The following is a 9,632-nucleotide window of genomic DNA, read 5'->3' as shown; positions in this document are numbered from 1 at the left end:
GGCCATGCTCCTGCCGACAGCACTCCTCATCTCCCTAAAGGTGAAGGGCTTTGCTTTAAAGATAAAACAGGGAAAACATTCAAAGCCATTTTCCAAAAAGCAAGATGGAAAGCTGAGGCTACATACATGAGTAGATGATGAGTATATGATACTCATTTAGTTAGGGATAATTTGAAGAAATTTTTTTTAAAGCTTTCTTCTCAAGGAGTGTGGTGAGCTTTATCTGTACGCACATTAAATCTGACTGGAGAGCACATCAGTATAAAAGCAATGTCAAAATTCTCCCCTTAACCCATCATCAAAAGGCACTGACACATGCAAATGAATAAAAGCCCTTCTTTTATAGTCAACATCTGTTAAAAATATAAAACCAGGCAAATTAAATCCCTCTCTTGTCCTGCTTCGTCTCATGTTATTGTCACATGAGGCAGCTCCTTTCCATGTGTTTTGCCAATTTTCCTATTCCCTTTTCAGCAGAATGTCAGAAATAGCAAATAAACAAAAAAGAACAACGCCAGAAAGGCAACTGCACTTCTGGCTAACTCGAGGAAGAATGAATCTCTGGAGTGATAAGTGTATGCACTTATGGCAGGGAGGGGGAGGATTTCCCTTTGCGGAGGGACAAACAAGCCTTTCAAACATCTTTGGCAGCTCTTACACACGCTTAGTATTATCCTATAATGATGTGGGGGAAAAAATTGCAAGGCTACAGGAGACATCGAAATACATCAAAGGCTGAAGAGTGATCATGGAGTGCAGCTTCCCTTTCCCTAAATTATAGGGGTGAAAAAATAGAGCTATTCAGCTTTTCTAGCTTGTTTGGACCAGAAAGCTGGATTCTGGTCAGCCCTGCCCAGTGATGAGACAGAGATGGGCAGGGCATTGGAGAGGGGCTGAGCGAGGGCAGCTCAAAGGAGATGTATTCTGGGGGGAGATTGGATTCCTGATAGGTCTCCTGTGAAGGACAGACCCTTGGCTTGCCAGGCACGGGGAAAGAAGGGGGGGATTTGCCTGCACTGGGGAGGTGTTGCTGGGTGGGGTGGTGTGGGCAGAGATGGGGCAGTCAGGAGGGCAGTGATTCCTCTTCCGTTACGGTGACTTTCACACCATAGTCCTGTCCCATGGAGGGTTAGGGGAAAGGAGGAGTTTCAGGGAGACAAGGGGGGGTGGTCTGGGGGGAGATCTGCAGGAAGCAGTGTGATGTGGACAGAGATGCAGGCTGGGCTGCCTGTGCTGGAGGCCAGCTCTGTAAGCAGGGACCACACCACTGAGAGGAGACGTGCGAGCTGTGAAAAGCTTCTGTGGAGGCTCCCTGATTTGGTCGTGAGGTACATCTAACTTCAAGCCCTAGCACTCAGTTTTTGCCATGGCCATCTGCACCTGGCCATTTGCCTTGACCCTGAGCTTGGCTTTCTCAGATGTCACTCATTGCGATGGGTTGGCATGGCCATCCCCAGGCTGTGTCTGTCCCGGTCACCCTCAGTGAACCTGCTCTGCTCTCCTTCCTTGGTGCTGCAGGACCTGGATCCTGCTGAGCATCCTGCCCTGTGTCACCCCATCCATGGCCCTGGGCCGCAGCTGGGCTGGATGAACACAGAGGGTGAGACTGTGGAGTCACTAGCCACCGGCATGGGACAAGAGACAAGGCCTGTGGAAAAGCTCCTGCGAGGGCAGAAGATGCTGTGGGCAGCACAGCCGGATGTGTCAGGAGACAGATGGATGTTTCTGTAAAGTTCCTCTGACGTCAGTGCTGTTAAAAAGGTTTTGAAATACGTCTTGGGAAAGAACCGAAGGCAGATGCTGCAGATGAGACTGTTGTTCTTTGAACTCTTTCACTCTCATGCCCCCAGAAGATGCATGGAGTGATGTGCCTGGTGGGATGGGGCAGCCAGGCAGGGAAGGGAGCCCGGGTACCTTCTGCCAGTGAGGGGGACACACACTGTGCTGGAGCTGTGAGGCTGCAAGTACAGCGTGAGCTGTGTGAAGAGGCTGCCCGGGTCATGTAAACAGCTCTTGTCCCTTCTCCCGTCTCCAAAGGAGAAGTTAAACAGAGCCGGGCTCTGCTACTCCTGCTGGCACAGGACCCAGAGCCAGTGGCAGCCACAGGTCACAGGGCAAGACATGATTCTGGGGTGAACACGTTTCTGGGCACTGGCTGTTACTTCTTGTAGCCTTTGTGCGTTGGAGTCTGGCCGAGGTCGAGCTGACCTGGGCACACTCAGCAGCGGTGGCAGCTGTGGGGAGAGTGGGGCTGGGGACAGTCCTTGGGGAGAGGTGCCATGGGAGCGCGACTCCTTGGCCTCACGTGGAGCCCAGACCCCTCATGAAGGCTGACCCAGCTCTGATGTCCACCAGCATGGCCAAGTAACTCCTACCCTCAGTGTCTCCAGCTTGGGGGCACCACTTAAGGTACCAGAAATGGAGGTTCCTGAGCTTTTCCCTTTCTGTCCCCCCTCTCTGGGCCGAGAGCAGTCCCAGATGTGCCACTGGGAGCAGGCGCCCATCCTGGCATCGGTCTTCTTCCAGCACCTTCTCAGCAACTTCAGCCTCTCCAGCTGAGGAGGTGCTGCCACAGAGGCAGGCAGCCAGCGGCTGTATCGTGGGAAGCCAGGACAGACAGACAGACGGACAGACAGACAGCATCTCTAAGTCAGAAAATCTCGCTCTTCCCAGAGGCCTTTGAGAAGCAGCTCATCAAAAACAGGGAGCTTTTGCAAAAGGCAAGAAACTGCCTCTCAGGAGTCGCAAAGCCGTGACCAGTCCCACAGTGGGACAAAGGAATTGCTTTAAAACCAGCTGGGTTTATTTTTAGGGTGTGAAACGGTCGCATGATGCAATTGTGTAAAAGAATAGAACAACCAGAAACAGCACTAAATACCAAACTTGCCTGCACACTCTTGCTTTTAACTACTGGGAGGCTGAAATGACAATCAAAGTGATGTTACTTGGCAAACTCTCTGCCTCCCAAAACCTGGAGGAGGGATGGATGGTGCCTATAAGTGCTCTGACAAGAAGAGGATTCATCGAGTGACACTGGGCAGTTATTGAGACCCTGGTTAGAGCTGTGCTATTGGTACCCTGGAACTCTGCTGGGGAAAAAGGCAAAGGACCTGCCATAATTTCAGATTTCTTGTAGCCCTCGCATGAGAAGTATTCCACTGCCTCCTGTTTCCTGACATAATTCCATCACCCTCTTCCAGCAAGTTGCACGCAGTATTTGTTTTAAGGAAAAGTTGCTTTCTGAGTGATACAAATCCCTCACAAGCCATCACGCTTCCAGTACATTGTCTGCAAACCATGTAGACATACTCTTTTTGACTGGTGCCTGTGGTGGCAATAAGCAGGACGGGCAGTACTGGGATGTAGATCCCGCTGCCCCTTGCATCGCACTTACGGAAACCCATTTTCCAGCATCCATCTGACTGCTCCACATGGCACAGGACTGGGATGCTGCCTAATAACTGTGCACATCTTGATGGCAGCCACTTCCATTAAGCAAATTCCCAATGCCCAAGTCAGTGCTCGACGCCTGTGGGCTACGCAGGCTTCTGTCTGCAGGACAGCATCCCTCCCCGACCCCTGCAGGCTCTTACCCGGGGTCTGGTGCAGCAAAGCAGAGCTGAACACAGCACACAGGAGCCTGGGCTTTGGTATTTGAAAGCCCTGACATTACTGCTGCTCATCGCAGTTTATTCCTTTTGTTTAGCACCTGCAGAGATCCCAAACGGGTGCTATGCCCTGTACAGTTTCAGTGATTACATGTAACAGCTTGTGCACTTTATTCACTGTCTTGGTCTTCTCCCCCTCAATACCCCTCTTACATTTTTGGCCGTTGCTATAGTTCTGCAAATACCAAAGAATAATTTGCCTTGTCCTTTGAGAGGACAAAAGAGCTCTGGTATCTCTGTGACAACTAAGCTTTTGGCAGCAGGAATAACAGCACTAGAAATTAAAAATAAAAGCAGATTATACAAGAAAGGGATTTAAGGGAGCTCAATCTCAAATTCCTGCGATTGCCCAAGAGGAGCACTGGTGTCTCACAACCTATTTAAAAGTTCTTTCACTAAGCCACGTGCCACAGAAAGAGAATTAGTGATATAACCCGTATGACTGCTCGTAATTCGCGGATATAATCCAATGCTATAAGGATATCGCCTGGGCCGAGGCAGCCAAATAGGATTTTAATTCATTGACATCACCAAACTAGTAATTGCTTGCTGTTTATAACTGCCTGTCTGCCAGACGTTCCAATGCAGGCGAGACAAGCAGTGATAGTGATGAAGCAATCCCAGAGCTTCTGGGCCTGGCTACAGCCAACCGAGCAAGGAAAATCCCTCCTGAGCCAGGTTCCCAGTGCTGGGAAGGCAGGGAAGAGAACTGGGACTGCAGCTTGAACCCCCATTGGGAAAAGCATATCTGGAGGAGAACGTGGATGCTCACCTACAAGGGCATTTATTGTACGTTAACTTTAAGGATCAGTCTCACCTTTTCTGTAAAGAACCATCAAAGACTATGCTCCAAGGAAAAATCTTTTGTCTGATAAAGAACAGGGTGGAGGCCAAGCGGACAGTAAGGTTCTGAGAGAGATATCCTTAATTCAAGTTTTTGTGCAAGGTTTTTTTTAGGACATGCCTAGTTTCTATAATTTTTAACTTCTGTGAAAGAGGGATGTGATTACTCAGGAATATACAATCCAGTCTGTTTGTACAGGGCTTATCAGGGGGCAATGTTTAGGTTATTACTAAAGAAAACGGGAAAATCTCCATTTGTTTACAATCGATTAACAGGGTCAGCTGCTATCTGCAGAACACGTTTTTTTACTTCAGTGAAAATGAGTTCAAGTTCCTCCCAAAGTCCTCTAATGATCAACCCTTTCAGTAATTAACATTTCTTCTACCAGTGATCTTCTTAACCCTAAATACAGGGTTTCTTAACCAGATATATACATATGGATTTTTATTATGTATATTTTAATTACATATACATTTTTATTATACATCTAGATACAGGGTTTTAATATATATTTACACGTGTGTATATAAAAAAAAAGAGATGAAAAGCTGTAAGGCAAACCATGGTTTAGTAATCAGTTAAAAAAATTAGTGAACAATTAAAAACAGGTTTCATGTTAAATTTAATTTGCGGATTTTTCTGACTTTGCCTCAGATCTACATCTTTATATTCATGAAGGGAGGAGGATCTCTTTGATTCCTTTTGCAGCCTTGTAAAAAAGTATCAGAAAACAACCTCTAACAAAAGTCTACCTTGGATTACAGAAAGCTTGCAGCTTTCTGTAAGGGTTGTCCAGCAGGAACAAAAGGAAAGGCCCTTGTCACTGAGTTGAAGGACAGATTAAAAAATGTACCTTTTCACAGGATAAGGTCTTAGATTAAAATGTCCCAACATAACAAAGGCAGCTAACGACGTGCTGTTATAAAGGCAGCGACCAATTCCAGTTCCACAGACAGACATTTGCTAAAAAGGAGAGTCTCATGGGGGAAACATTTAAAATAAATGAAAGGCACAAACTGGAAATGTAAAACCAAAATAGCGAGCTTGTCTGCTACGCACTGGATAGTTGTAATACACAGTTTCTAAGAAGCAAATGAGGGGGCAGCTCAGCTGCAAGCCAGTTCCTCTCGGTGGGGTTAAGGAATTCCAGCTCTTACCTAGCCTGGTTCCTTGATGGAAAACTAAAGCACCCTATTTTTGACTCTGGAATTTGTGTTTGAGAACACCAACATTCCCTGAGGCACAGCTGATATTTTTATTAGTCTTAATCAGATCTATCTCTTAATACCTCCTCATTCTTTCGAGTTTCTACTGAGCTTGGAAGCAGCTTGCCTTTATAATTTGATCTATTTCTTTCAGTTATAATACTTGCCCCATGATTAATTCAAGCCTTGAGTGATAAGATCTAACTCTAAGGTATTTGACTTGAAAATGAGAGCAAAGGTTGTTGAGTTTCACTTGTGTAACCTTAACCATTCCTTTCACTCTCGTGCCAAGCAGACATTTTCTGTGACTGGCTCTAGACTACCTTCATTTTCCTATCAGCCCATATATCAAAGGAAGCCTCTCATCCCCCAGCTTCTGTTTGATTTTTTAATAGCCAGCCAGCTCTGAAATAAATCCCCACCTCCACGCTCTCTTGGGTTTCTACATCAGAAAGCTTCTGCACCTTCTAACTCTGTGGAGAATACTGCACCGCTTGTTGCACTTGCACACAGCGCACCTTCTAACTCTGTGGAGAATACTGCACTGCTTGTTGCACTTGCACACAGCGCTGCTTTTCAATGCGTGACTCACTGTTTTCCCTGGAAACATCATTAGAACATATCTAGGGTTTTTTTAACAATTTCCAGCTTTTCAGATGCCTTCACTGAAAACTGAGGCAAATCTAAGCTCAGGACAGTAAATAACAGCAAGAACATCACACCCTTAGGGCCATGCTAATCACCCTCCTCACTCCAAAACAGAAGAAAACCCAGTGGATTCCAGATTCTCACTTACATCTTCTTTGGTTCGCATGCTCTTGCCTAGATATTATGCTGGGGAGGGCTGCAGAGCTCTCATGGACACTTGCTGGTGACGTGGACAGCCTTGGCTTCCCATCCAAAGGGTTTTCAGATGTCCACAAAGATAATATGGACACCACAGGCTGTGTCTCAGGTTCACCCTACACTTCAGAGAGCTCCTGGGAGCAGTGACCTCAGGTACAATATAAACATAGATATTCTCATGAAAGAAACCTCCAGCACCTCTCCACAGTGCACACCTTTTGCCCATTACTAGATGCTTTTGGGCAATTATTCAGACTGACAAGAACAAACCAAAGGCAATTTTCCTCTCTAACCTTTCAAATGAGGGAGGGAACGCGTACGGCACCGTAATGCCTTATTATCTGGGTTTTAAACCAATTATCTTGGTTTTGTCAGCCACAGCAATGCAAGAAAATGCAGCGGATTCCCACAGAAAACTCTGGCAGACCACCAGGTCAGAGCAGCCGAGGTGGCCCTCAGTGAACACAACTCCAGGCAACGGGCTTGCGGTGAGGGTTGGCCACGGTCCTCCTCTCCGTCCCGCTGCTGCATCCCTGCCGAATTCCCTGCCATCCCTGCTTATAGCACGGCTGGGCAGCCCTTGGCTCCGGTGGTGACAAAGTCCTTAGCAAACACTTTGTTCCTGCTGGACTTCAGGGGCCAGGCAGGCGCGGGACCACCTCTGGACCCAGCAGCTAATCCTTTCCTAGGAGATGACTATCACAAATACAAGCAGCCGCAAATCCTATAAGCCCTTCACTCCTGGCTGCTTTGCTCCTGGCAACCAGGGATGGAAATCCTTTTGCCATTCCTAAATAGCTGATGCCGGGCAGCCGGAGCGAGACCCTCGGAGGTGCCTGCACTTTTTGGGGCTGTTGGCAACGGGCTGCCAGAAGCCAAGAGCCCCCACGAGGCAGAGAAATGTTGGAGACACGTCTCATCCCCGGAGGCAGAGTCGGAGTCTTACAAACACAGGGTTTGCTTATTCCCCACCTTCCTTTTTTAGGGACAGAATTGAGCTTTTTCCTGCAGAAAAGAGGAGGAACTTCAGAGGGACTCTGCAGGGAGGGGAGGGCCAGGTCACGCCAGGAAGGGTGGAAGATGGAGCCCCAAACCACATGCCCAGCACAAGTGTTTGGCGCCGGTTTGGGAAGATAAATCCGGGCTGGAAGGGAGATTTTAATGCATTTTTGCCACCAGAAGGCAGTGGGGAGCTGCAGATGTGCGTTCAGCAGGACTTTCCCCTGGGAGAAAGAGCAGAAGGAGCCTCTCCCTGCGCTGTGTCTGGTTATAGTCCTCTCATCCAGCCCCCTTCGCTGTCCTTAGGGAAAGCACAGGGGATCACAGTTTGCCAAGAGAGCCTTGTTAGCATTTTCTTTGGGAAATAAATGTGTATCAGTGTTTTGTTTTGTTTTCCTGAGCAATAGCTATACGAGACAGGAAAATAAAAACATCACAACAGGAAGGTGGGGATGGTCTCCAGGGACACACAAGCAGCTGTAGGGCAGAACACGTGTTGGTGGTTTTTAGCCAGGAGCATTGCAGCCCCCTGGGCACAGCGGGTGATGTCCTGTCTGCAAAGGTAGAGGTCCCAGCCTGGGGCAAACGTGCCAGAGATCTTCTGGCCACTTCTTGGGGCAGAGCATCTCTGGCTGCTCAGGTCACCTTCCCACCAGGCACGGTTGGGGCAGAAAGATCTTCTGGCCACTTCTTGGGGCAGAGCATCTCTGGCTGCTCAGGTCACCTTCCCACCAGGCACGGTTGGGTCAGGGAACACCTCAAATAGTAGAAGGAAACACAGACACCATGTGCAGTTCAGGGATTTGAAACCAGCCCTGGAAATGCAGGGAGGGAGCACCCCTGGCCAGGTCAAGGGGAGGTGCAAGGACTGGAGCTGCTGGTGACTGCAGCTTCTGCAGGGCTTCTGGTGGGTTTGTGAGCTTAGAAGCTGGCATCAGGAAACGGCTCTTAAGTAACTTCGATTTACAGGGAAATATTTTCACCCGATTAATGACAAATTCAAGTTCTAACTGAGAAACAGACAGAAATCCTTGACGTACACAGAGTTACCTTGCGCTTCCATCGGCTGAAACCTTCCAGGGGCGAGCTCAGGCACAGGCCACCCCTGGGATGGACCATTCCCTTCAGCAGGGCTTCTCCAGCACCGTTTCTGTTTTCAGAGCGGGGAGCTAAATGTGCAAAGTCACCCTGCCCTGCAGCTCTGACGTGTGACCGAGTGGTTAACAGGCATCCAGTGAGTGCACTCGAAATCCCTGTTGGCCGGTCGCAGCCCTGGTGGCCGCAGCGCAGCTGTGCTGTGACTCTCCCTGCAGGCATGTGCCCTCCCCAGCATCTCATGCGTGGCAGGGAAGGAGCTGTTTCTAGGAGGAGTTTTTCCATGGGAGGGTTGTTTCTCCGAAGCGAGTCCCTCCTGCACGTTACTGACTGACAGAGCTCTTGATGGCAATTGAAGAGGTTGCCAAGCTCAGTTTTCCACCTGGGTCATCCCCTAGAAGATGATGCTCCATAGGAAGGACAAGCGAACAGGATGTATGTCCCACCTCAGCTGTGCTGATCCATAGTGGAATATTTCAGCACAAACCTGCCTGCATCGGCAATTACGTTGGGTGTTAGAGATTCAATTTCACAAGTCATTCGAGCATAATAGCTAGCTACATCTGTTTTGCTCCTACAAACGCCAATCTGCTAGTCCAGCTGAGATCAAACCACGTGTCTTTTTGCTGAACGTGTTTTCAGACAGGATGGGTGCCCGACTCCAGCCACGGCACAGCCACCTGAGCACGAAGGAGGAAGCGACACGGAGGGAGACACGTGGCTAATGCAAAGAGAAATGGGCTCAGTGTGAAACCACATGTGGGATTTAAGTGAAAACAGCACAGAAGTGTAAAAAAAAATAGGGTTTAAAAGCCAGAATGCAGAGTACCCACCACACCCGGGTTTCCATCTTCCTTAAAAGAAGAGAGTGCTGAGGGTTTGTTGGTCAGACATGGATAAAGACCCACCAAAAGGACTGAAATATTTGTCTCCTGCAATCCAGCCTCTTCAGCGCTGGGAGCTGATGGCTGCGAG

General features: G+C 48.5%; 1 protein-coding gene across 1 annotated transcript in view; it reads right to left on the bottom strand.

Moving 5' to 3' along the window:
* LOC106891359 (leukotriene C4 synthase-like) overlaps positions 1-8,720 on the bottom strand; it is a 26,896-nt gene extending 18,176 nt beyond the window's left edge. Inside the window, exon 1 of the mRNA XM_014947820.1 lies at positions 8,613-8,720. The gene's annotated coding sequence lies outside the window, so the exon portion shown is untranslated. The remainder of the gene's footprint in view (positions 1-8,612) is intronic.
* Between the last annotated feature and the right edge of the window lie 912 nt (positions 8,721-9,632).

Source organism: Calidris pugnax, unplaced genomic scaffold, assembly GCF_001431845.1.
Source record: "Calidris pugnax isolate Ruff unplaced genomic scaffold, ASM143184v1 scaffold27, whole genome shotgun sequence".
NCBI classification, from domain to species: Eukaryota; Metazoa; Chordata; class Aves; order Charadriiformes; family Scolopacidae; genus Calidris; species Calidris pugnax.
Note: the sequence above shows the minus strand (reverse complement) of the source record. Positions and strands in the feature narration are given on the sequence as shown.